Below are 6,000 nucleotides of genomic sequence, written 5' to 3' on the forward strand. Positions count from 1 at the left end.
AACAATGAATAGGGGGACAAAAGGGGGGGGGGTTGTAGGGAAGGGACTGGCTTGACCACAAGAATATGGAAACACAAAGGACAATATCAAGGGTGGGGAAGTGGGGAAAAAAAGTAATTAATTAGTGAATGAGGCTCAGGCTAAAAGGCTGTGTGGAAAAAGAAGACGGCAAAACAAAAGGTAAGTATAGGTGAAACAAGAACTACACTCAAGAGGCGTTTCTACGGCCAGAGATCTACAGTCAAGACCCAAAAGCTGGATAGACCTGTAGGACATCACTTCAATCTTCCTAATCACTTAATTTCTGACATGATTTTACAGGGCATAGAGGCACTAGGCAACCACAGAGAGACTGTTCGTTTGAGTAGGGAGAAACTCTGGATTAGACGCCTCCAGACTATTCAACCCCATGGTCTGAACATCCAAGAAGGAAACAACTAATACATGTATACCTTTTGTTTGGCCGTCTACTTTTGCCCCACAGCCTTTTAGCCTGACCCAAATTCACTAAGTAATTACTTTTTTCCCCCACCTCCCCACCCTTGATATTGTCCTTTGTGTTTCCATTTTCCGGTGGTCAAGCCAGTCCCTTCCCTACAACCCTTTTGTCCCCCTATTAATTGTTTACCCCTTGCTTTTTTCTGTATGCTCTCTAACCCCATTTATGTATTTTCACTTCACTGCTTATGTTTCACTTAGTTACCTGTTTATGTTTGTTGTGTTGTCATTTAGCCTTCGAGAAAGACTCTGCTAGGGTCGAAACATCAGGCCATTAACTATTTTTTGCATTTATACCCTTGGTCCATTTGGTTGGTAAGTTGTTTGCAACAGCTAATTCTATTTTCAAATCATTTCAGCACGAACACGACCACTTTGTGCACGATCGCCCAAAAACAGTTTCAGATTTGCGTCCGGGTATTATTCGATCTCTGAATTCGTCTCCTAGTACCACGCAAACTTGAGTTCAAGTCCGAGAGTGCGGTAATTTCTATGCATCGGCCACGCAGAATTCCCCTGTAGATTTGCTAACACGCTCTAACTCGCTCAATGACGGAGGTTTATCCACGAGAGGGCGCTGTGTTAGTCAATAATATATCAGGACGACTAAACCGCACGATCACAGACTTGGAACCAAGTCTAAGTAGCGTTCTTTCGTTTTAGACAGTTTATTACACGTAGTGTACGATACACAGCATCATATCCAATCAAAATCCATTAAGTACAATACCGACCGCCCACCACGCTGTCATCCAATCCAAAGCGGTACTGAACCGTCATGTATTACTGATGAATGAGTAGGAATGCATTATTCATTTTAACACACTTCAGCTTTCTAGATAAGGACACCTGTATGCATCCACTCTTTGTACGAATCTGCCATTGGATTTCATTAACTGTAACCCCCCCCCCCCTGAATGCACAAATAAGTGATTCATGAGCAGAAATTTCAATGACCAGAAATGTTAATGATTATCAATGACCTACGTACTCGATGTGCACACATGATTGGATCAAATGATTATAGGGTGAGCCTTGTTTGGCGTTCAGTGTCAATTCCATTTGGATGGTACTCGTGGTACGGTTTATCACGTACACGAACCGTCAAAACGAAAGAACACTAACACCACGCTGTTGTCAAAATGTATTTAGGATGCCCTGCGACACAGAGAAAAATGCCGTTACGAAATAGCCGACCTACCTCTGGGTACCAGTCGCTGCACACTATATTATATACACAAAGATAGTTGATACAGCACATTTAAACGGTGGTTTGAGTTCGTCGTGAAGTGTTTTTTAATTTTTTTTGCCCGGATGCACAACGATTTTGTCCAGGCACAGAATTTTTTGTCTGGGCGCATTTGGTATTTTGAGGTTTTTTTCCGGGCTTCGCCCGGACAAAACTGCGTGTGGAGAACCATGTAAGGATAATTTGTTTTTAATTATAATAGTAATAATAATTACCAGTTTTTTTAAAGCCCTTTTCACACCAGAAGGGCGTCTCAAAGCGCTTCCAACATGATTACCCCTGGTCACAGGGCCTTGATTCATTCTTTAAACCATCTCAGCTCCCTTGGGAGTTTACAGCCAGGAAACAAGCTATATGCGCTACTCTGCTAAATAAATCACTATCACCATCTCTGCCCTCACAGGTACATGTACACATTTACCACTGGGTGGACAGAAGCAGTTTTAGTTAATTGTCTTGCTCACAGGGACACAAGTGTCACGACCGGGATTCAAACCCACACACTCTGCTGAACAGAAGCACCAGAGCTTGAGTTTGGTGCTCTTATCCACTCGGCCACGACACCCAACGTGTACCTATTTGAGGAGAGACATTTTGTAATAAATTTCCCACCCATGCCTCGTGCCGCTGCAAGAAATTAATGAAAATACTCTGGTAATATTTGTACGCCTTGTTGTGTTTCAAATGGATCTTAAACAAACTATTGTTACTCAAATCTATAAAAAGATCACCTTGTATTGTAACTATTTTAAAAGCCTGCATGTGCTCAAACTTGATTACTCTTACCAACTGAGTTCTTTATTACCGCCTCCCTAACACAACATAAAAGGCTATCCAACATCACAATCCAGAACGGGTCTACTGAAGTTATTCCATCTTCAACCATCAAGAATCTTGTCTTCCTTTTCTATATACATTTTGTACATCCATGACCATGTCACGCCATCTTGAAGCAAAGTGTTGTTGTGAAGGGATCGCTTACGCATGCGTGCAGCGCCATTTCATGCCTTGGCTAAACCGTGCAAACGGATTACTAATTCGTTCGAACGGATTGCTAATTCGTTTGAACGGATTATTAATCCGTTCGCACGGTTTACTATTTCGTTCGAGCGGATTACTAAACCGTGAGAACGGATTACTAGTTTGTTCTAACGGATTACTAAACCGTGCGAACGGATTATTAATTCGTTCGAACGGATTACTAAACCGTGCGAACGGATTATTAATTCGTTCGAACGGATTACTAAACCGTGCGAACGAATTAGCCCCTGCATATTTTTTTCTTACCACTGTCCCTTCCCGGGCTTAGTAGTATACGTTAATTCGCCCTGTCACTTTTGTTGTGCAGTAGTTTCAATTTGCTTTAGAGGTGGATTAAAACGACTCCTTTAAAAGTGTTATTGTCCGTTATGGATTTGATGTCTATGGTGGTAATGTATTCCAATCTTTAATAACTGTTTTGGGTATGAATGAATATACCCCCGGAAGTGATTGAAAGCACTCACGCGGTCAAAAAATATGACCCATTTGCAGGTTTTAAAAACATGACGCTTGATTGCAATGCAGGCTCCTAAGCTTTCAAAGTTAGACTATCCTAATGCACTCCCTGTCAGGATGCAAACAGAGAGATTTTGTTTGTATACAGTATTCCATTTTCTCGTCATCATTCTTATCATCTCCTCTGTTAAACACTCTACACTGACTTCCAATTGACAAAAAAACAAAACAAGTTATTGTCACCAGTCAATACACTACATATTGCCATGCCACCCATTTACTATAGACTGTACAAGTCTCGCGCAAGTCTCGCTTGTATTTGAACTTCCAGGACCATTGTGGTCCCAACCTTATGGAGTTTTACGTTGGATAGATTTTGTTTCGTCCATTATTTTAGTTAAACGTACCTTCTGACCATAAAAATTACATATGTTGAAAATGTAAATACTAGTTACTAAATACAACATATAGAGAAGTACAAATAAATTCAACAAAATAACGAAGAAAAACCAATATTAAAACTTGACCTCAGGTCAAGTTACTTGAAAAAAATTAAGAATTTGTGCCAACTCCAATCACGAAACTTACGCAGACACTTGTTTTGTTCGCGCGGGGTGAAAAGCTGTCACCTGGAAATAGAATATATTTTTCTGAACAATAAATAATTGTTGAGTAATTGTTTTTAACGATTTATATGTAAAAAAAAAAAAAAGTTCTGTGGGGGGTGACTCCATCTACCCCTTTTGTGACGTCAATCGAGGCAGACTTTGCCTCGATCGAACATCGAACACACCTACATTCAAGTCCTAGACGTGAGTTTGTACGTTTCGAATAAGGTTTTTCTTGCATTTTTCCGGCAATGTCGACCAGGTGTATTGCTGCTGGATGCAGCAAAACAACTAAAGATGGGGTTAGTTTACAAGTCTTTTCCAGCACTGCAGCAAACACTTCGAGCTGTCGTGCTTCGAGAATCTGGAATACACTACACATTTTGACATGAAGAGAAAGTGCTTTTCTAAAACATGACGCCATCCCAACAATTTTTCCAGCTAGTGGGGAAGTTGAAGAAGGTACCTGAAAGACGTAATGAACCTAAAGGAGCATTTGCCTAGCGTGAAAAAAATCAGGTATTGTTTCAACTTTGAGGGAATGTTTTTAGCTTGCGCCAAGTGTCACTATCTTGTGTTGGCACTGCATGCGATTCTTCGCGCCTCAATTGACGTCACGAACAGCGCCCTCTCGGGTCGGGCTTATTTTCAAATGTGTAAATAACATGGAAACTAATTTTTTTAAACCATAGTTAATTGTTTATTCATATTTCACTCGTCAAAACATATTTTAGTGACAAAAGCTTTATTTTGACAAAATGCCACTTCCAGGTGACTTTCAAGCCATTATACACTTTCGGTAAACAGTATTGTCCAAATCCCACACTTTCTGTTTCACAACTTATATATAAAATAACAAACCTGTGAAAATTTAGGCTCAATCGGTCGGAGTGGGGAGAAAATAACAGGAAAACCCACTCTTGTTTTCACGCGTTTCGCCGTGTCATGACATGTGTTTCAAATAAATACAGAATTCTCGCTATCGAGAATTGATATTGTTTTAATGTTTTCTCAAAAAGGAAAGCATTTCATGGAACAATATTTCAAGAGAAGTCTTTCACCATTACCTTCTGTAAACCCTGTAAGTTATTTGTAAATCTGTGAACTTTTTTTTTTTTCTGTACCGAAAGTGTATAATAGCTTTAAACTGCGTCTTGCGTTAATCTAACGCCCTTGCGACCATTGTGCATCTGCGTAAAACACAGCTTTTGATAATTTCACAATCGGGCGTAGATTTGCAACGGGGGTTGCAACAAATTTAAGATCAAATAAACATCCTGGTCCCAGAATTTTCCTTTTGTCTATTCAACCGACTAATGCATAAATGTTTAAAAAGCTTAAACTAAATTAAACAAGCTCTGATGAGTATTTTTGTTGTTCAAATTCGGTATTTAGAATACTTTAAAGCAAAGACTTGATTTGATTAAAAACAAGTTAATCTAGATTCATGAGTGTTAAGCTGTGTTTTATCAGAAGAAGAACGGAGTCCTGGACGGCGAGTTTGGCGAAGAAGAAACATATTAGAGAGAACAATGGCGGAGGCAGCTTTAGAGTACGTGGGACGGGGAGAGGGACAGCAGGGGGGACGGGGGAACGGCACCTTTTATTTAACTGTTGCTCTTGGACAGGATCATGGAGAACGGAGGCAGGCTTTAGAGCACATGGGACGGGGATAGGGAAGGGGCAGGGGGATGGGGGGAACGGCAACTTTTATTTAACTATTACTATGGAACGGGATCATGGAGAACACAGGCAGGCATTAGAGCACGTTGGCAGGGAGAGGGAAAGGGCAGGGGGCTGGGGGAACGGCACGTAGTTTATTCAACTGTTGCTATGGGACGGGATCATGGAGAACGGAGGCAGGCTTTAGAGCACGTGGGACCGGGAGAGGGAAGGGGCAGGGGGACGGGGGAACGGCACCTTTAATTTAAAGTCACCTGGAAGTGGTATTTTTTCAAAATAAAGCTTTTGTCACTAATATATGTGTTTTGATGAGTGGAATGTGAATAAACAGTTAACTAAGGTTTAAAAAAATCAGTTCTTATATGTTATTTACAAATTTAAGAGTAGACCCCGACCCGAGAGGGCGCTGTTCGTGACGTCAATCGAGGCAGACTTTGCCTGTAATGCGTAGAGTAAACACAATTG

This window comes from Asterias amurensis, chromosome 6 (genome assembly GCF_032118995.1).
Source record: "Asterias amurensis chromosome 6, ASM3211899v1".
In the NCBI taxonomy this organism is placed as follows: domain Eukaryota; kingdom Metazoa; phylum Echinodermata; class Asteroidea; order Forcipulatida; family Asteriidae; genus Asterias; species Asterias amurensis.